Here is a 23,282-nt window from a genome sequence, read left to right on the forward strand (position 1 = left end):
TTGCCAGGCAAAACTACTTACATCCTAGAAATTTTGCCTTACATGAAAGTAATCATATATTTATGGCAATTTTATATAGAAACTTTATACTATCAATTTCTAGTTTATTGATGATGCACCTAATCAGAAAGAACAAGCTCTTATGGAACATTTCTCACAAATTATGGTAATCTAATTCTCATCTTATCCTCATACCTTGATTAAAATTACCTCCTTCCTTTGTTATGAACTCTGAATCCAGTCATGGTGCTGCTCTTCTGAACTGGTGTGTCACTTTGGAGCCTTTTTGCAACAGCAGCCCCTTGGGGGGCTCTGGGGCTGCCAGAGATCCAGGGACTTCTTTTTCTTCATCCCCCTTATTATTGGTCTATTCACCCTGTTTGGAGTTTAGAGCTAGGTGCTCGGCTCAGGAGTAACTAGATGCCCTCTCTGCCCTCTACTGTCCTGACTTACCCCCATCTCATAGTGAAGAAGAGGTGATGTGATATAATGGACAAAAGTCAAGGGATTTATTGATCTGAGGTCTGAGACATTCTCCTCATCTCTTTGGGGATCTTTCTTCTGAGGTCCTGTTCTTCATAGGATGTCAGAGTCTGGGACTGCTCTGAGAAGGCCTGGAGCACGTGACTTACACCACTTCTAATGTAGGCACTGGGGGTACTTAGATCTCACTCCTCGGGAATGGCACAGAGTAGAGGGGTTAAGGAAAGACAGAATCCTGAGTCCTGATTGTGTCTCTAGCTGTTTATTACCAGCAACCTGACTTCTTTTGAATTAGAGGGACAAATTTCATTTGTCTTTTAAATCTCTGCATCTCAGCTCTATTCTTCCTGACATCCCCATGTGTTCTCTCCTATAGGCTAGGCTGACATAGAAAGGATGAGAAAAGTCACATAACAGAGCCTCAAGATCACTTCCCTGAAATGACAATAGTTTTTTTTTCTGAGATATATCTATATATACACATTATATATATATATGTATTTCCCCCCACCTTCGGAAGTCCTTCAATTTTCTGTCTTTCTGATCAGTTTCTTATTTGCAATCAGTGACTCAGGTTGCCTGTAGTAACAGCTTTAGCTTAAGCATATCATCAGACATACCTTCTCCTTTCAAGATTTGTTGCCCATAAGCTTGTATCTCTCACCACAGAACATTTTCCAACAACATTTATAGCCAGGAGACTTAATGAGTCTTAATAAATGGGAGACAAAGTATTCAATACTTTTGTCAGATCAAACTGTCGTGATAGGGACATGTTATTGGACCCAAATGTTTATTATAGGATTATCTCTCAATTTGTGTGTGTGTATATATACACACACACACACACATACATATACATAGATAAGTACATATGATATATATGTATATGAATATGTACATATATATAATAATATCAATACATAAGACAATTCAATATTGCTTTTGTCTGTCTGTAATATTAGACACAGTATGGACATAATAGACATATGCCAGTTCACAAGATATTAGGATGAAAAAATAAAAATTAAGGTAAAATAGGAAAAGATAATCAAATTGTATTTATCTTGCTATATATTTTCTCCATGTGTAGAGCATGAACCCAGCCAGTAGTTTTCTTAGGCTACCTGGACATCATTAGGTATATCGTTTAGGCCCATTTGTGTATTAAATCAGAATATTCCATACTATCATCTATTTAAGCCTCTGAGCTACTCAGGGCCAAGGAAATTCAGGGTAAGAAGGATAAGAATTTCCTGAAATTCAGAAAAGTCTGCTGTGAAGGCAGTGTGACCCTAGACCACTCCTCTCAGGAAGGAAAGATCAAAGAAAACACCCCCAAATTCAGTATATTCTAATTTGGAACACCACTTACAATTGGATATATAATTTTCCATTTTCAAAGGCCATTTACAGCTCTACCTTAAATAGGTTTCATATATAATCATATGTATATTCATATATATTTATTCATATATATATGATTATATATATATGATTCACAGGCAGAATGCTTTTAAGACAATGAGTCACAATGCGTAAAACCTCTATAAACTTTACATCTCACACTAGTTCTAGGAAAGTCTAAGAATGACTTTGAACTACCTAAGAGCCTTATAGGTCAAGTGTAAAGTGTAGTTGGGTTGAACTCAAAATCTCATGAGAACAAAACCTCCTATGATTTGCTTTGTGCCTTGTCCTTGTCCTGGTAGGATAATCTAAGACAGATGGTCATAGATATTTCTAGATCCAGAGGGAGCCCTTTGACCTTGTTAATACCTTTCCAACTGCAGTTTCACTCACAAACCCTCTTAGATAGCATAGACTCTTCCTAGAACTGTGGTTAAAAATTCCAGGGAAGCCATGTAGACTGTGGATGAGGATTATTCCTGTTAAAATATAAATGTAGTGTCTTCATGACTTTTTAAGATCTTTAAAGGTATATGGATATTAATTTTTAAATGCAAAGTGCTATGAAGCATGAAGGAGAAATCCCAAGGAAAAAATGATCTCCGGATTGGAGGAGGAGTTGAGAGGCAGTGTTACTGCTTCCCTTTGGACAGAGAGACAAAGAGTTACAAAAGCAAACTTGAATGTATAGTGAACGCAGAAAGAAAGGAGTGAAAAAACCAAAAGATATGTTTGAATAGAATGACACAGCAAGTAATAACCGAAATGGTGCCTGGGTTGTGTAGAAGCTAAATACAGTCTGCATGAGGACTCCTGTCACAGGTTGAAGAAACGAGTCAGACAAGTCAAAATGTCCCAGATAAGAACCAGGTTCACATGCTAGTCTGGGAAGCCCCAATGTTATCAACATACTGATCAGGAGCTGGCTGGTGAATTAATGAAGCGGAGGAAAAGAGATCCCTGAAGGAGTATTATTTGTTGAGTTATTGACCAATATTAGCAACAGAGCTATTTCATGCTTTAACACCTGAACGTGTAGAAAACATTAACTTCCTTTGTAGAAAACATTAACTTCATTAATTGATTCAACAGATACTTATTAAGGACTTGCTATGTGCAAGGCTTATGGTAGGTGCTGGAAACACAATAAAGATTAAGCCCTTGTCCCATAGAGTTTTCATCATATAGGGAAGATTTAACACAATACATCAATAAATATATAAGAATATATGCTGTCATTAGCACAATAAGGACAACACACAGGGAGCTATGATTGAGTAAAATGAGTAGAGATGGGCTTACTTGATAGAGTGGTTTGGGAAGGCCTCCCTGGGAGAACTGAAAAGTAAGGAATCAGTCATAAAAAGAGTTGTGGGGAGGGAGTTCCAACTTGTGAAGGCAAAGGAGACAGCAGGCCCAGAAGGTGAGACAGCTTGGTATGTTCTAGAAACTAATAGCAGGCAGCCTGGTGGGAGACATGTGGTACTGTTGAAGTGTGAGGGAACTGTAGCCAGCTGGAGATCAACATGGGAGCTTTAGGGGAAATCTCTGGCGGGCCAGTGGTTAAGACTCTGAACTTCCACTGCAGGGGGCACGGGTTCGATCCCTGGTCAGGGAACTAAGATCCCACATGCCGTGCGGTGCAGCCAAAAAAAAAACCCAAAAAACAAAACAAAACAAACAAAATGGGAGCTTTATTGCTGAAAAAAGCCAGATTAGAGGGTGTGGCCTAGCTCTCCAGGTAAGTGGTTTGTTAATACGCCTAAGAAATAAACTTGCCCACCCAGGCCTGCTTGGAAGATACCAGCTTCCCCAGCTGGACCTGGAACTGCACTTTACCCCGTGGAGAAATGGAGAATGAGTCTTGCCAGCGAGTAGGCTGCCACCCCAAAAAGAGAGAAAAAAGAAGGGGCTGGACCACGTGACTCAATTCCTTCTCCCAAACCCACCAGACAAAGAAGTCGTTCTTCTTCCTGTGGACAGCAGAGGCCAGGAGGCTGACTCAAATGGTGGTCCCTTCATTTGGAAACTTGAAGCCAAATAAGGTTTTTCCTCCACAGTTTTGTGCCTAACTGTGTGTTTGGACTAGAGAAGGCAGAAAGGAAGGAATAAGATACTGCAGTAAAATGGAAAAGCCTGTGGCTTTGGATGGGTGAAACCCCTCACAATCCTCACCAACATTTTTTCCCTTTGGATGGTGCCAGCCAACAGCACCCATCAGAGATCATGGCAGAGATGGGTAAGGTAGAGTTCTGTTTTGGTTTTAATCCAGTTATGGCTAAACCGGATGTACAAGGGGAAATGCCGTCCATCAGGATTTAAGTTAGGCTAATGTCTTAGCTGATTCCTATGTCTTTGAACTCCTGCTATTGTGGTTATATGCATGCAGGTATGTGTCTGGCCAGCGTGCATTCCCTGTCCCTCCCTTAGCATGTAAACCTCACTGGCTGCTTTTATATCTATCCATAGTGTCTCATTCCATTATAGAAATGCCATTTTTGCTGTTTGACTTACTGATTAATAAGGTTAAGAAGAGAGCTATTCCACCTTGTTGGGTTCAGGCCAATGAGAAAAGTTACCTCTTCCATATTTCATTCAAAACCTCTATCCTCCTTCCCAAATATTGTGGTTGCTGGGAAACAACCTGCCCAGAGGGGAAAAATCCTAGTTAGAGTGAAAAGAGCCCTTCGTCCTTTGGGAAGGCAGACGGGGCTCACTCTGATTCACACGCAGTGAAATCTTGCTTATCCCAGTGTTTCCTGTCGTGTCCCCTAGGATCCATTAGCAGTGAATTTCTTGGCATTTGTGGCCGGCAGAAATGAGATCAGCCAGGCCCAACATGCTCCAGTCCACTGAGGGTTGAATTTCAGCTCAGGGTTACACTTCCCAGTAACTGATTGGGAGCAGCGTTTTCACTAAAGGAGCTGTAGTAGTCCAGTCAAAAATGACCCTTTAGTGTCCATTGGATATCGCCCTCGGTAAGACAATTATTGTTCTTTAAAAAAAAAAAAAATTTGATTTTGACAAGATGTGCTTAATTCAAAAAGCTCAAATGGTTCTATGAGGTTTACAATGAAATCCTCAGTGCCTTGCCCCAGCCCCAGATTCTTACTCCCCAGAGGCAATCACTTTCAATTATTTAATCCTTCCTTTGGTGGTTACCTCAATAATTTTAAATAACATGCTTACACTGCTAGTTTTTCAATGGTAGGCATAATCTATCGATTTTCCTACTATGAAAAATTGAGATTTGACTCTCTGATGCATACATACACATACACATGTGCACGTACACACATGCACACATACCCTTCTTCCCTTCATTCTCCTACTACAGTTGTATCACGATTTTTCATGGGATCAACACGCATTGTTTACTTACTGTGAGGTTATAAATAACATGCTTATACTGCTGAGTCATGCAGAACACTAGGATTTTTATTTTCTTGTGCAATTTTTCCCCTGAAGTGAACACTTTGCCTAAATTATCTTTTCGACCAGCTGTACATGCAACTATCTTTAATTCATCCCCAAAGCAGATCTCCTCTCAAATGCTTCAAAACACATGGGGTAATCTCTCATTACTCCTTTTCTTGGAAGCATCCGTCCTGGAGCCTTCATCCTCTCCTGGTTAGATGGTTAGATGGTTGCTCACTGTGTCTGCTTCCAGTTGCCCTCCGGGCAACTTCTTTAACCTACAGTATACACAGGAGTTACACTTTCCTATGTGTTGGGGCCCCTGGTTGCCTAGATCCCTTTTTCCCCTTTCCAGATTTACTCTTAGATCTATCCAGTAGCTTTCCGAAAAGGGTACATGAATTGGAGATACATTTTAGATAACTTTTATATCTGAAAAAAATCATTATTCTATTCTAAGAGATTGAGCACAGAAATAGTTTTTCCTCCACAACTTCAAGTCATCTGTCCATTGTCTTCTAGTTTCCTATGTGACTACTGAAAAATCTAAGATTGGTTTTATCTGAATTTTTAATATTTAATCTGTTGTTTTCTCTGTTGAAAGCATTTAAGATTTTATCATTTTCCCAGAAACCCCGGAATTTCATAATACTGTGTCTGTATGTCCTTTTTCATTCTAGTAGGTACTTTCATTCTAGAAACTCAGGACTTTCAGTTCTGGGAAATTGTCTCAAATTATTTCTCTAATAATTTCCTCCTCTCACATTCTCTTTTCTTTTTCTGGAACACCAATTTTGTCTTTTTTTTCGGATGGAACTACTGGGTTGATCCTATTGATTTTGGGGCAGGAGAATTGGTTATTTTGTTTGTTTTTACATATTCTTTCCTATTCTTTCTCATTCTCTCCCCATGTGTTTTGCTTTCTGGAAGATTTCCTCAACTTTATTTTTCAGTAATGAATGTTTCATTTCTGTAATTGTAGTTTTAAATCCCAGTAACTCTTTTTTGTTCTCTGAATGTTCCTTTTTATGGCCTCTTACAGCAGCATGGTTTGCATGATGGTTGAGCTTATAAACTGAACAAGCAGATTGCCTGGCTGCAAACTGCAGCTCAACTGCTTAACCAGCTGTGTTAACATTTGACAACATACTTACACCCTCTGTGTCTCAGTTTCCTCAACTGTAAAATGAGGATAGTAACAGCACCCACTTCATGCAGGGTTATTGTGAGGACTCAGTAAGTTACCCTGAAAGCACTTGCCTAGCATATAGTAAGTGCTCAGTACATGTCAGCTCTTATTATTATGTATGTTATCTCTTCTTTCATCTTTCTGAAAATATTAATTACAGGGGTTTTTTTTTTTCTTGAAAATCTTTTTTTGTTTCCTGCTTCATCTCTGCATTTTTAAAAATAAATTTATTTATTTATTTATTTATGGCTGCATTAGTTCTTCATTGCTGCAGATGGGCTTTCTTTAGTTGCGTCGAGCGGGGGCTACTCTTGGTTGCAGTGCACGGGCTTCTCCTTGCGCTGACTTCTCTTGTCACAGAGCACGAGCTCTAGGCTTGTGGGCTGCAGTAGTTGTGGCGCACGGGCTTATTAGTTGCAGTAGTTGTGGCGCACCAGCTTATTAGTTGCTCCACAGCATGTGGGATCTTCCCAGGCCAGGGCTCGAACCCATGTGCCCTGTATTGGCAGACGGATTCTTAACCACTGAGCCATCAGGGAAGCCCCTGCTTTTTTTTTTTTTTTTTTTTTTTCTGTTCATTTTGGTCTCTTTCTTTCATGAGGCTCTCCTCTAACATTTCAGGATCTTTTAAAATGCTGATTAGGGCTTTCCTGGTGGCACAGTGGTTGGGAGTCCACCTGCCAGTGCAGGGGAAACGGGTTCGATCCCTGGTCTGGGAGTATCCCACATGCCGCAGAGCAGCTGGGCCCGTGTGCCATGGCTGCTGAGCCTGCGAGCCACAACTGCTGAGCCTAAGTGCTGCAACTACTGAGGCCTGCGTGCCTAGAGCCCGTGCTCCGCAGCGGGAGAGGCCACCTCAATGAGAAACCCGCGCACTGCAACGAAGAGTAGCCCCCACGCGCCACAACTAGAGAAGGCCCGCGTGCAGCAACAAAGACCCAACACAGCCAAAAATAATTAATTAATTAATTAATTAATTTTTTAAAAAATGCTGATTAGATGCTCTGGTGTTTGCACCTGGCTTGTGCATGGGTAGGTTTCACTGTAGGTAATCTGCTGGACGTTTCATTGTAGAGACCCCGAGTAGTATAGGTCTTGGGCTACTTAATCTCTTGCCTGGGGGGTCTAAATCTGGCAGCCAGGGTTCTTGGAACTGAGCCGGGTAAGAGGCCCAGACCCTCCAGGGCACTCTGCCGACTTCTCTTCAGCCCACTGTATTCAGCAGGTTGCCTCTGTTGGGCTTAATGTCCCTTAGCTAGGAGCCCCTCTTCAGAGACTCCACATCTGGCCTTCCACCGGGGCTGGGGCTGACAGTCACCTAGTTTTGCAGAATAATAGAGGGGATCTGGGAACCCATCTGCTTCTTACATAGACATTTAACAAATCCTTTTGTTTTTAGCCCTGCCTGCACTCCCACTTCCCAAAATATCGTTGCTTGCTATTCCTGGGCTTTTCTAGGCTTCTGGGTTACTGACCTGCTTGCTTCTGGACTTTTCTCACTGCAGGCTCTGGTTTTGCCCTTCTCTGACATGTGCTCAGTTTATTACCACTTGTTCATCTACTCTTTCTAGAGCTAAAATTTGGTGGCCATTTTCCCCACTTAATCTTTCTTGACTCTCATGACTGTATGCAGTCTTTTAAAAATCATCCCATTTGTGGAGTTTCAGGAAGATGCAGAGATACGCAGCTGTGTTCATCTGCCACTCTTCACAATTGTACTTCTCAATGCATTTCTCATGATTCTGTGTTCTGCCTAGTGGACCATAAATAATGAGGGCCACCATCCAGATAATTAATAATAGATTACCTTGGTCTGTGAAGATGCTGCTACAAGTCATGGGTGAGGGATTTGAGCTATGAGTCTTGAGAGGGTATTTTCCTGATCAGTCGATGTGTGTGATCAGCAATTCACACGTGTGAACTGGTTGTCGAGGCTCAGGGGAGCAGTATCATTTCCCGTGATGGTGATTCACTGGCTGTATGACCTTGGACAATTACAACCTCTGATTTCAATTCCTTCCCTTGTAAAGAAAACACACCTCTGCTTCTAAGTTTTGTGTTAGACTTAGAAATTGTAAACTGTAAAGCTCTGTACAAATAATGGGAAACATTAGATTTTCATTGCTCCCCTTTCTTGGTTCCCAAACATATCAATCTGTGCACATTTATTTTACAGCACAAACCACACTAGAATAAAATGTCTATCTTCCTGTCTTTCTCCCACATAAGACTGAGTGGCTTCTAGACAAGCATACTGGTCATGATTTACTCACCTTGGTATCAGCAAGTCCTAGCCCTGTGCATGGTACATAATAGCTGTTCACTAAAATGTTGGCTGAATAAAGAGGAGACAGAGTTATCTGAACCCATAACCTTGACCTCCTTAGTTGTAACTTCTAACCAACTACATACACTTCCATGACTAAGAAGACCCATTCTTCACTGGCTCTGAGCAGCCATAGGCTGGTTCATACTGCTGGCATTGAATACCTTGTGGGAGACCTGAAAAATGATCCTCCTGCTAAGCCTGACTCCATATCTTATTACCCATCCCTCAAGCCATATGTTTAGAAACTTATATTTAATAAATACAGCAGCAGATCTGATTAGAGTGAGCCCAGTGATAGTTAAACTCGATTGCCAGGGAAATCGAGTTAGAATCCTGAATCATTTTCATGTATTGCAATGGGCAATTGGAATGCCTGTTCCATATGGTGCAGGCTCTGTCTGCGGATTGCACAGCTCATTCCCCATCAGATGGTCCCATTTGGGGTCAGTGATGATGGCAGGAAACAATGTGTAGAGGCAGGTGATCCCCAAGGGGGTCCATTAGATTTCAATCATCTCCCCTCGATCACTGTCCCACAGCAGACCAATGGACTTTGGCACAGTTGGGCTTGCATCCTTGCATTTTTAATTGGCACGTTGATATTTACAATGCTGGCTCTATCCAAGGCTTCAGAAAGGCAGAGACAATGCTGGGAAGAGAACAAATGCCTCATATAAAGGTTAGTGGAGATTGTTTCCATGCTTCCAAAGGCGGGGGTCGGTTCTTTTATCTGCACCAGTTCACCTGTTTCCAGCTGTCTCAGTTCTGAGGCGCATCCACAAAGCTGCCAAGAGTTCAGCCGGAGAGGAGAGGGTCACCTGCGGCTCAGCCTCCAGAGTGACATTTTCCCTTCTCTGACCACCCTCCCAGCCCCCAGAATGTACTCTCCTTCCTTCTTGAGGCTGCCTGGAGAGTTTGCCATCCTTTAGCCTGGCGGGAGGAAGTGGCTTCCTCTCCCATCGTTGAATGGAAATTATAGAAACTTCTTTAAAGAGGTACCCCTCAGACTCACCTGTTCAGCTTATTAATAAAGCAATTCTGTAGCTTCCAGGGGTGAAATGGCCTGCTAAGAGCCCGCGGTCACTCTTTGAAAAAAGGACTCCATTCAGATCTCAAGAAGAGACACACACACCTCTCAGCGCCCCTTGCTAAGGCTTTTGTGAATGCTTTTAGAGTCTATTACCGGGAGGCTGGCTTCGGCACATTACGAGTATCAATCGAGTTCACATAGCCATTCTCCCTATCATAAGGGAGCATTCGTAGAATATTCAGCGGCATGGTGGAGACAGTAAGTCTGCTTCCCACCCAGGCCTCTTTCCCTTTCTTGTCCAGAGGAATCAGCTCAGTGAGGAGCATGGGCAGTCTAGCTTTAAGTCATTGCTCTGAAACCTGGTCTCTTGCGCCTGTAGCCACTTTTCTTCTGTGTCTGTCACATGTCCTTTGTGGGTTCATTCTTCTCTCTAAACATTCTTTCCATCTTGAAGTTATTTGCTCTGTTTCTTGCTCTCTTTCTGAATTTTTTTGCTAAGAATCCACAGCCAGGAGAACTCGTACAGCGGCTGTTCAGCTGTCATGCAGACTGACTCCCTTGCTCAATGGCCAGGACACTGAGTCCTTTGCCCTCCACAGAAAGGCTGAATACCTTCTAGCTGGAGTGTACAAATGTCTTGAAGTCATAGAACTTTCTTATTTAAAAATAGAATTAAACCTCCTTGCTTCAGTGGTGGAGTCTTAATGGCCTACATAAGGCAAATGGCAATAAAGCAAAACAAGTGCTGCTTTATAGCCAACAATTCATGTGAAAGAGGTGTGTAAAATAATGCTAATAGTCATAACAACAAGTAGATATTAGGGAAGGAAGGCTGGAAACGGGGGTTGTAATAAAATGCAGCTTTTCCATTATTGTAATTCTGTATGTAACTCCTACAAAACAAGAGGGAGGCATTTCCTTCCTGGGTGAGGGACAACCACCGCACTGACCTTACGCCTCTTTTTTTTGACTTGGTCCTTGATTATGCACAGATGCGTGGTGAGGATGAGGCTTTCATCTGGAACTAGGTGAAAGGAAGAAGTTGGTAGCATTGCCTTCTACCATGTTTACCTCTTGCACTAATGACAGAGGTACCCTGCCATAGTTGGACAGTTATTATACTAGGCCCATCAACCATTGTCCAAGTCTTGGTCATTGCAGAAGAGCCATCTCAGAGAGACTCTTTACACGTGGGCCTTGCTCTCTAGAGCGAAGCCTAGAGGCATTTTGATATGCTCTAGGACGTTGGGTTTATATTTGGGGCCATATGCCAGTGGCTAGGAGCTAGGCAAGGCAATATCCCTTCAGGGTAGCCCAATGGACCTTCTGCCAAAAGTCCTTTGGCAGCAGCAGCATGTAGTTTTATGTTTATATCCCTCTTGGCTTTCCTCTTTTGCTATCCCCAGCCTTCAGAAAGTCTTGTTTAAATACTCCCCCTGGTCTTGGCTGTGCTGCAGAGTTGGCAGGACAGGATCCTGGCTCGTGTTTGGTCAGAACATTAAGTAGGAGCAGTTCTGTCCCCATATGAGCAGTGATGGCCCTAGTAATTAACAAAAGATTTCCCTTAGGCAGCATTTTCCAAAGTGGGTTGCATATAATGTGAGTTCTGTTTGGAAATTAATAAGCCTTATGGGAAAAAGAATGCCATGATTAACCAGGTTTGGGGAATGTTGGGTGAAGCATTTTAAATGAGTTGACTCCTAGACTTCTCAAGGCCTTTTAGTTTCCTGTGGTTCCTGTAACAAATTGCCACACACCTGGTGGCTTGCATTCTCACAGTTCTGGAGCCCAGAACTCTGAAGTCAGTATCACTGAGCAGGGCTCAGTGGCCGGGCTGTGTTCTATCCCTGAGCTCTAGGGGAGAATCTGTTCCTTGCCTCTTTCAGCTTCTGGTGGGTGTTTACATTTCTGGACTTGTGTCCACATCACTCCAATCCTCAAGGCCAGCATCTTCAAACCTCTCTCTGCTCTATCTTCACAACATCTTCTCCTCTGTGTGGGTGTGGGTATATGTGTGTGTGTGTGTGTGTGTGTGTGTGTGTGTGTGAAATCTCCCTCTGCTTCCCTCTTATGAGGACACATGTGATTGCATTTAGAGCCCACCCGGGATAAACAACTCCTCTCAAGATCTTTAATTTAATCATATCTTTTGCTGTATTAGGTAATATTCAGAGGCTCCAGGGATTTGGAAATGAATATATCTTTTTGCAGGGCCACTATTTAACTCATGATAGCCTTTAATACATTACGAGTAGAGTGCATCTCTAGGATGAGGTAAGCATGAAGTGCTTCTTAAACCTCTATGATAAAACAACCCTCCTTTCAGGAAATTTTTGTAGGGTCGGTTTTCTGAGGAACACACTTTGGGAAATTTCACCAAGGGAAGATGAATCTAGGGGAAAAATGAAATCCGATCAGTCCAGCTGCCCTTCTCCTTGTAGATCTGGGTTTTATTTTACTGAGGAAGATGGCACTTTCCTTGCCTTAGGAGATACTATTATTGCACAGATAAAATATGAAAAAAATATCAGCAATTTCACAGGGACATCGAAGCCAAACTTCACAGATGAAGTGTCTCTAGAGAACAGTTAAAATAGCATTGTATTTGGAGTTTCAAAACCTGGATTGGATTCCTGGTCCTCCTACATACAAGCTAAATGATGCTGGGGAAGTAATTAAACTTTTCTCATATATGAAATTGGGATATAACCATACCTAATTTGTTGTATCATGTGACTGCTGTGTCTAAAAGCACTTTATTAATTGTGAAAGTTTACATAATCTAAGTAATTACTTTTATTCTGTGAGACCCAAAATTGAAAAAAAAAATAATCGTGTCCTATAGGATGATGAAGATGGTGGGGGTATATTTCTACTGGTCTTCTTTGGAGGTCAAGTTGTTTTTGCTCAGTGAGACACCATAGCAACTTGACTATGCTTTCTTATCTACTGTTATATTTCCAATACTTGGCATCTAGTATGTGCTCAATAAATGTGGGATGAATGAACTCTCCTTGCCTGGATTGCTACACCCCACTGTCAGTTCCACAGAATCCCTTAGACTGGAAGGGTCCTTGGAGTATCATCTAGAAAAATATTTCCCCAGTGCTGATCTGGGAACTGTTGAAGGCTGGCTACATGAGAATCTGCTGGAAACTCATTAAATATAGTTACCAGGCACCACCCTGGAGATTCAGATTCAGTAGATCTGAGGTGGCACCTGGGAATCTGTATTTTTAACAAGTTCCCTGAGAGATGTGATACAGCTTGTCCATAAACTGATCAAGCCGTTCTCACTATCTTCATACAGAACCACTCCTAAAGCAACACACTAAATAGTCTATTTCTTTTTAAAGATCTCCATGGAATTTTTGCAACTTCCTTTGCTAGAGATGCTATTTGTACCAAGTAGTCATGTGAAACACCACCACTCAGGGCATCTTAGTTCATGCACTCACTCATTCATTCATTTATCCATTCATACAGACATTTATTGTGCACCTACTATGTACCCGACACTGTGCTAATTTATTCCACTGCATTCCTTCTCAGGAGCTCTCTTGTCAACACGAAGCCCATGAGTTAAAGCCTTTTATTTCTCCTTTTTTGATTTGAATAGTAGAGATATAAGAAGGCTTGACTTTCTGCTTCACTGTTTGCTTTTCTCTTTTCCAGGGATTATCTTTAAAGTAAGAAGGAAGCTTTTCTTCCCTTCAATGATGAATCCTTGAATGCCTCAGATTCATGGATCAGATAGTTGGGAGGGGCCTCAAAAGACCCAGTCCTCAAAAAGGTAAGAAAGCATCATCCTCATTTCCCCATTTACAAATAAACTAAATAGAAGTCGGGAGCACTAGGTGATTTTCCCACCATCAGAATCAAGAAATATAAGGGCTTAGATCTCCCCCTTTTATTTCTTAAAATAATTGTTATTCAGAACTTTTTATTCTAAAATAATGTATGTGAAAGCAATATTCTCCCATTTAAAAAATACTTCCTTTCATATATTCATCTGGCTGGCTTGGGGAATGGAACTTTTCTTCTTCTTCAGGGTCCATAATTACTTATTGACATCTTCTGGTATTCTCCAGTGTTGGCTTATAAATAAATATCACATGCCCCCAGACTGAGTCAGCCTATGTCTATTAAATGGTGGATGAGTAAAATGTTAGCTGTACTTTATTTTCCTAGGCTACAACGGGACCTTGAGTTTTTTTCAGAGCCTCTCTAACCCTGGAGGGTGACAGTGCCTCCCCACCAGCCCCGCTCCTCCTGTCTTTACTGTGTCTCTGTTCCAAGGATGCTCTGTCCATTTGTCACCAGCAGTCTCCAGCAGTGACAGGGAAGCAGGTCTCCAGGCAGTTCTGGAAGCTGTCAGGGGCTCTGCTGGAGTCGGGGTGCGGTAGCTGGGAGCCCTGCTATCCCTTTTCCTCTGGGTCCTCAATGGGAACTTCACAGGGTCCAGGATGGTGCTGCCCTCCTGTGGCAGATCGCATTCTATGGGGAGCAAGGGGGTGGACCCATATCTCTGACCTGGGTGTCAGGGGATCAGGCTAATCAATTGATATTTTTCAGTTTAAACAAAGTCCTATCATATCTTATTGTGTTCTTTCTAAAAAGAGTTTCTAGACAGAGGTACTACTTTCCTTTGCTCACATCTATCCAGAAGTCAACAGAGGAACGTGTAGGCACCAAAGGCCTCAGGGCCATCAGCTGGGGACTCAAATCCTGGGATAGATTATGAAAATAGGATTATGATGGACTTCATAAGGGCAATGAGAAGCTTGAGATTTGCTGTATTTTCTGGGCCAAACAAAATTAGATACCTGGTAGCCCCAGGAAAGGGCAAGATACTCTACTTTTTGTGTGTGCCTAACTAGCATGCACCAGAGACTTGATTGGGTGCGGGTTGTAGTTTTTATTCTTTCTATCTTCCTTTAAATTGTTGATTTATGTATATATTTTTTAATTTATTTATTTATTTATTTTTCATCCTTGGCTGTGTTGGGTCTTCGTTTCCGCGCGAGGGCTTTCTCTAGTTGCGGCAAGCGGGGGCCACTCTTTATCGCGGTGCGCGGGCCTCTCACTATCACGGCCTCTCCTGTTGCGGAGCACAGGCTCCAGACGCGCAGGCTCAGTAGTTGTGGCTCACGGGCCTAGTTGCTCCGTGGCATGTGGGATCTTCCCAGACCACGGCACGAACCCGTGTCCCCTGCATTGGCAGGCAGATTCTCAACCACTGCGCCACCAGGGAAGCCCATATTGTTGATATTTTTATATATCATTAATATCATGAATTTTCACTCCATTTTCTGGGAATGTAATCATTCGAAGTAGCCCCTTCACGCTGTTAGCAATGAAATCTGAAGTTCAGAGGATCTAAAGAAATTAACTGAATGACAACAAATAGTACCAGTTATGAAATGTATAAAATTCCCACCCTTTATCTCTCCTCTCCTACTCTCTCACTTCACCTAGTTGGTCTGAATTACTTGAAAAATGATAAAACTGTTTTGTGTGCAAATATACAAAGCCTTCCTTTTCTTCCTTGACCCCAGTGCACTGTCATCTCCCACCACCTCCCTTATCCCAAGAGAGCCTAGATTAAGGAAATTTTTGCTCTATTTGCAAATCTGTGAATTCAGGACCAGCCCAGCAGCAGACCTCTCCCTTGGCCTTTGTCCCCCAGAGTGTTCACAGGGCTATTTGGATATGTCCTGAGGAGGAGCATCCTAGGAAGCCACCAGCATCAGTCACCATGGCCACCCTTCCAGGATAACTGGAGCGGAAGGACATGCCTCATGGAGTCTCAGCTTTGGATTTATTCTGAGGCCAGGAAATGGGGGGTGGAAGATGAAAGTGTAGGGCAGAAGGAAGACAGATGAATGGTTAATGCGGACTGAAGTGGCAGATTGAGAGAGAGCACAAACACAATAGACAGAGCGATGGATTGATGGATTGGACCCGGAGATGTAAATAGGATAGTTTATCTAAGCTGTTTAGAGTCTCTCCTTCTTATCTATCCATCAATTTATCTATCTGCCATAAGCAGGGACCGATAGGGCAACAGGCAGATAACATGAGTAGGATGGATTAGTGGCAGGCACGGGCACCTCCTGGCATCCCAGACTTCAGGAGAGCAAAGGGGATTCGGGACCTGGAGGACAGATTCCAGGTGTTTCTCTGGAGAATTCCTGCCCCTCCCGTGCCTCAAATAAAAAGACAATCAGCGCCCTGACAGAGAGGGTTACTCAGGCATCTCAGTGACCGCTCACCCGCCTTCCCGCTCCAGACCCCTCCGCTAACCATTTGCAGGTGTTCTGTTCTTGGACCCGGAAAGTGGGCAGCTGCCAATATGAGGGGGGAGGCTGGGAGAGCAAAGCTTGGTGCTAGTATATATTTTTATCCCAAAGCCTTGCTTTAAATTCCAGTCAGGCTTCCAGCCTTGCAACAACACCAGGGGAAAGGAAGAGCAGAAAAAAAAGAGAAGGAAAGCTAACCAGGCTCTGGCTGTTCTGGAAAGCTGTCAGCTGTCAGGTCTGCTTAACTGACAACCCAGAGCCCTGGGAGCCCAGGCCCGGGAGAGGAGATGGCTGGCCAGGGGGTGGGGCGGGGGTTTGTGGCAGACTGCCAACCATGTGGGGAGTGAGGTGGGGCATGTCCTCTGGTTTACTGGTCACCCAGGGGGAGAAGGGGTCTCAGGGTATAAAGGTGGCTGTGTGGGAGAGGAGACAGGTCCTCTCAGGACATCCTGACTCTGCTGGGATAGCAGAGGTGCATCAGGGCTAGGGAAGGGTGGAAGTGGAGGAGGCCAGGGGGAGGAAGAAGTTCGGAGATTCCCAGAGCTCACTCCAGGCACACAGGTGCAGGGAGCCCACCTTTGGCCCCTGTCACCTCGGGACTAACAGCCTTCAGGCTAAGTAGCAGCCACTCCAGGGACAAGCTGGGCCTCCCCTTTTCTCCTCTGTACACACCAGTTTCCAGGATCCCCTATCTTTCTCCTCCCTTTCTTTCTGCTAGACCTAAATTCCTAGGTTTGAAATTCTGGTGAATCTCAAGATCACCTTTTCAGGGCAGACTCTTGTGTCAAGTGGGAAGACATAGCTGGGCTGCATTCCAGTTCCCGCTATGTGAAGACTATGTGACCTCGATTCCAGTCCCCACTATTTACTATATAACCTTGATTCCAGTGCCCACTACTTATTATGTGACCTTCATCCTAGTCTCCACTGTTTACTCAGTGACCTTCATCCTAATTCCAACTACCTACTTTTGTGTGATTTTGAGCAAATAAGCCTTATCTCTAAGAGAGAGATAATCCTTAATCCACTGATCAAACAAACTGCACATACAGAGACATTTCATAAACTATAGGAGTCTATAAGACATTATTCTTCCCTGATTTATCTTTGCTTCCCTGACAGCCCCTGGCACAAAGACTTACACAAGTAGGCACTCAATAATAGTCGAATGATTGAATAAATAAATGGATGTAGAAGAGAAATGTTTCTCTAAATTTGATTATGGAACATCTGAACCCGCTGCAGATCTAGACACAGGAACTCTGGGATGGGACCTGAGAATCTGTACTTTAGCTGGCTGCACATGTAGTCAGTGTTTCAAAGCTAGGAAATTTCTCCTCCAAATAGGAAAGTGGAGGGTGCATAACAGGGTTTTCTGATTTTTTTGAAGGGCGTGGACTACGTCATTGTTGAATCCCCAGTACATAGCACAGTGCCTGAAAAACAACAGATTGATATTCACGACAAAATTTTATTTCATGAGTGTTACAATCAATGTTTTGGTAGAAAGCAGGCTTCTGGGATTTCACTAATGACTGATGCCAAAAACGCGGCCTCTGTACACCAGTGCCGAATTGAATCTCAGAGACAGGGTTTTGGATGAAGTAGAAAAGAATAGCCTTAATGCTTTGCCAGGCAAAGGGGGACACAGTGGGCTTATGTGTCCCAACCCAGGGGGATTTGGTGAGGAGTTTTATAGCAGTAGTTCAAGGGTAGGGTGGCTGATAAGGGTCAGGGTGTGTGCAGGGCCTATAGTCCTTTAATCTGGCCTCAGGTGGTCTCCTGATGAGCTTTTATGGTTCTCAAGGTTATTGATCTGAGACCTTCTCTCTAGAATGAAGAATGTTTCACCAAGTAGTTGACATCTTCCATTTGTTGAGGGTTTTAGTTCTGCAGAAGAGCTCAAAGATACTGTTATGTGTATCCATTGAGGCTGAACCAGGACCCTGCCCCAAGGCTGCACTATTGTTTCTTTTTTTTTAATTATTTTTTATGTTTTTATGTAACAGGTTCTTATTAGTCATCCATTTTATACACATCAGTGTATACATGTCAATCCCAATCCCCCAATTCATCACACCTCCCCCCCCCCACTTTCCACCCTTGGTATCCATACGTTTGTTCTCTACATCTGTGTCTCAATTTCTGCCCTGCAAACCAGTTCATCTGTACCATTTTTCCAGGTTCCACATACATGTGTTAATATGCGATACTTGTTTTTCTCTTTCTGACTTACTTCACTCTGTATGACAGTCTCTAGATTCATCCACATCTCTACAAATAACCATATTTCATTCCTTTTTATGGCTGAGTAATATTCCATTGTATATATGTACCACATCTTCCTTATCCATTCATCGGTCGAGGGGCATTTAGGTTGCTTCCATGACCTGGCTATTGTAAATAGTGCTGCAATGAACATTGGGGTGCATGTGTCTTTCTGAATTATGGTTTTCTCTGGGTATATGCCCCGTAGTGGGATTGCTGGGTCATATAGTAATTCTATTTTTAGTTTTTTAAGGAACCTGCATACCGTTCTCCATAGTGGCTGTATGAATTTACATTCCCACCAACAGTGCAAGAGGGTTCCCTTTTCTCCACACCCTCTCCAGCATTTGTTGTTTGTAGATTTTTTGATGATACCCATACTAACTGGTGTGAGGTGATACCTCATTGTAGTTTTGATTTGCATTTCTCTAAAAATTAGTGATGTTGAGCAGCTTTTCATGTGCCTCTTGGCCATCGGTATGTCTTCTTTGGAGAAATGTCTACTTAGATCTTCAGCCCATTTTTGGATTGGGTTGTTTGTTTTTTTAATATTGAGCTGCATAAGCTGTTTATATATTTTGCAGATTAATCCTTTGTCCGTTGATTCGTTTGCAAATATTTTCTCCCATTTTGAGGGTTGTCTTTTCGTCTTGTTTGTAGTTTCCTTTGCTGTGCAAAAGCTTTTAAGTTTCAATAGGTCCCATTTGTTTATTTTTGTTTTTATTTCCATTACTCTAGGAGGTGGATCAAAAAAAGTCTTGCTGTGATTTATGTCAAAGAGTGTTCCTCCTATGTTTTCCTCTAAGAGTTTTGTAGTGACCGGTCTTACATTTAGGTCTCTAATCTATTTTGAGTTTATTTTTGTGTATGGTTTTAGACAGTGTTCTAATTTCATTCTTTTACATGTAGCTGTCCAGTTTTCCCAGCACCACTTATTGAAGAGACTGTCTTTTCTCCATTGTATATCTTTGCCTCCTTTGTCATAGATTAGTTGACCATAGGTGCGTGGGTTATCTCTGGGCTTTCTATCCTGTTCCATTGATCTATATCTCTGTTTTCATGCCAGTACCATATTGTCTTGATTACTATAGCTGTGTAGTATAGTTTGAAGTCACAGAGTCTGATTCCTCCAGCTCCGTTTTTTTCCCTCAAGACTGCTTTGGGTACTCGGGGTCTTTTGTGTCTCCATACAAATTTTAAGATTTTTTGTTCTAGTTCTGTAAAAAATGCCATTGGTAATTTGATAGGGATTGCATTGAATCTGTAGATTGCTTTGGGTAGTATAGTCATTTTCACAATATTGATTCTTCCAATCCAAGAACATGGTATATCTCTCCATCTGTTTGTAACTTCTTTAATTTCTTTCAGCAGTGTCTTATAGTTTTCTGCATACAGGTCTTTTGTCTCCCTAGGTAGGTTTATTCCTAGGTATTTTATTTTTTGTTGCAATGGGAAATGGGGGTGCTTCCTTAATTTCTCTTTCAGATTTTTCATCATTAGTGTATAGGAATGCAAGAGATTTCTGTGCATTAAGTTTGTATCCTACTACTTTACCAAATTCATTGATTAGCTCTAGTAGTTTTCTGGTAGCCTCTTTAGGATTCTCTATGTATAGTATCATGTCATCTGCAAACAGTGACAGCTTTACTTCTTCTCTTCCAATTTGTATTCCTTTTATTTCTTTTTCTTCTCTGATTGCCATGGTTAGGACTTCCAAAACTATGTTGAATAATAGTGGTGAGAGTGGACATCCTTGTCTTGTTCCTGATCTTAGAGGAAATGCTTTCAGTTTTTCACCATTGAGAATGATGTTTGCTGTGGGTTTGTCGTATATGGCCTTTATTATATTGAGGTAGGTTCCCTCTATGCCCACTTTCTGGAGAGTTTTTATCATAAATAGGTGTTGAATTTTGTCAAAAGCTTTTTCTGCATCTATTGAGATGATCATATGGTTTTTATTCTTCAATTTGTTAATATGGTGTATCACATTGATTGATTTGCATATATTGAAGAACCCTTGCATCCCTGGGATGAATCCCACTTGATCATGGTGTATGATCCTTTTAATGTGTTGTTGGATTCTGTTCACTAGTATTCTGTTGAGAATTTTTGCATCTATATTCATCAGTGATATTGGTCTGTAATTTTCTTTTTTTGTAGTATCTTTGTCAGGTTTTGGTATCAGGGTGATGATTGCCTCATAGAATGAGTTTGGGAGTGTTCCTTCCTCTGCAATATTTTGGAAGAGTTTGAGAAGGATGGGTGTTAGCTCTTCTCTAAATGTTTGATGGAATGCACCTGTGAAGCCATCTGGTCCTGGACTTTTGTTTGTTAGAAGATTTTTAATCACAGTTTCAATTTCATTACTTGTGATTGGTCTGCTCATATTTTCTATTTCTTCCTGGTTCAGCCTTGGGAGGTTATAGCTTTCTAAGAATTTGTCCATTTCTTCCAGATTGTCCATTTTATTGGCATATAGTTGCTTGTAGTAGTCTTTTAGGATGCTTTGTATTTCTGTGGTGTCTGTTGTAACTTCTCCTTTTTCATTTCTAATTTTATTGATTTGAGTCCTCTCCCTCTTTTTCTTGATGAGTCTGGCTAATGGTTTATCAATTTTGTTTATCTTCTCAAAGAACCAGCTTTTAGTTTTATTGATCTTTGCTATTGTTTTCTTTGTTTCCATTTCATTTTTTTCTGCTCTGGTCTTTATGATTTCTTTCCTTCTGCTAACTTTGGGTTTTATTTGTTCTCCTTTCTGTAGTTCCTTTAGGTGTAAGGTTAGATTGTTTATTTGAGATTTTTTTTTGTTTCTTAAGGTAGGTTGTATTGCTATAAACTTCCCTCTTAGAACTGATTTTGCTGCATCCCATAGGTTTTGGATCATTATGTTTTCATTGTCATTTGTCTCTAGGTATTTTTGGATTTCCACTTTGATTTCTTCAGTGATCTCTTGGTTATTTAGTAACATATTGTTTAGCCTCCATGTGTTTGTGTTTTTTTACCTTTTTTCTCTGTAATTGATTTCTAATCTTATAGCGTTGTGGTCTGAAAAGATGCTTGATATGATTTCAATTTTCTTAAATTTACTGAGGCTTGATTTGTGACCCAAGATGTGATCTATCCTGGAGGATGTTCTGTGCGCACTTGAGAAGAAAGTGTAATCTGCTGTTTTTGGATAGAATGTCCTATAAATATCAATTTAATCTGTATGGTCTATTGTGTCATTTAAAGCTGTGTTTCCTTAGTAGTTTTCTCTTTGGATGATCTGTCCATTGGTGTAAGTGAGGTGTTAAAGTCCCCCACTATTATTGTGTTACTTTTTTTTTTTTTTTAATTTATTTTTTATTTTATGGCTGTGTTGGGTCCTCGCCTCTGTGCGAGGGCTTTCTCCAGCCGCGGCAAGCGGGGGCCACTCTTCCTCACGGTGCGCGGGCCTCTCACTATCGCGGCCTCTCTTGTTGCGGAGCACAGGCTCCAGATGCGCAGGCTCAGTAATTGTGGCTCACGGGCCCAGTTGCTCCGCGGCATGTGGGATCTTCCCAGACCAGGGCTCGAACCCGTGTCCCCTGCATTGGCAGGCAGATTCTCAACCACTGCGCCACCAGGGAAGCCCTATTGTGTAACTTTTGATTTCCTCTTTTATAGCTGTTATCAGTTGCCTTATGTATTGAGGTGCTCCTATGTTGGGAGCATATATGTTTATAATTGTTATATCTTCTTCTTGGATTGATCCCTTCATCATTATGTAGTATTCTTCCTTGTCTCTTGTAACCTTCTTTATTTTAAAATCTATTTTATCTGATATGAGTATTGCTACTCCAGCTTTCTTTTGATTTCCATTTGCATGGAATATCTTTTTCCATCCCTTCACTTTCAGTCTGTATGTGTCACTAGGTCTGAAGTGAGTCTCTTGTAGCCAGCATATATATGGATTTTGTTTTTGTATCCATTCAGCGAGCCTGTTTCTTTTGGTTGGAACATTTAATCCATTCACGTTTAAGGTAATTATCGATATGTATGTTCCTATGACCATTTTCTTAATTGTTTTGGGTTTGTTTTTGTAGGTCCTTTTCTTCTCTTGTGTTTCCCACTTAGAGAAATTCCTTTAGCATTTGTTGTAGAGCTGGTTTGGTGGTGCTGAATCTCTTATGTTTTGCTTGTCTGTAAAGCTTTTGATTTCTCCCTCGAATCTGAATGAGATCCTTGCCGGGTAGAGTAATCTTTGTTGTAGGTTCTTCCCTTTCATCACTTTAAATATGTCATGCCACTCCCTTCTGGCTTGTAGAGTTTCTGCTGAGAAATCAGCTGTTAACCTTATGGGATTTCTCTTGTATGGTATTTGTCATTTTTCCCTTGCTGCTTTCAATAATTTTTCTTTGTCTTTAATTTTTGCCAATTTGATTACTATGTGTCTTGGCGTGTTTCTCCTTGTGTTTATCCTGTGCTTCCTGGACTTGGGTGACTATGTCCTTTCCCATGTTAGGGAAATTTTCTACTACAATCTCTTCAAATATTTTCTCAGGTCCTTTCTCTCTCTCTTCTCCTTCTGGGACCCCTATAATGCGAATGTTGTTACATTTAATGTTGTCCCAGAGGTCTCTTAGGCTGTCTTCATTTCTTTTCATTCTTTTTTCTTTATTCTATTCTGCAGCAGTGAATTCCACCTTTCTGTCTTCCAGGTCACTTATCCATTCTTCTGCCTCAGTTTTTCTGCTATTGATTCCTTCTAGTGTAGTTTTCATTTCAGTTATTGTATTGTTCATCTCTGTTTGTTTGTTCTTTAATTATTCTAGGTCTTTGTTAAACGTTTCTTGAACCTTCTCGATCTTTGCCTCCATTCTTTTTCCGAGGTCC

Source organism: Balaenoptera borealis (assembly GCF_965194805.1).
Source record: "Balaenoptera borealis genome assembly, chromosome: 1".
Lineage (NCBI taxonomy): Eukaryota > Metazoa > Chordata > Mammalia > Artiodactyla > Balaenopteridae > Balaenoptera > Balaenoptera borealis.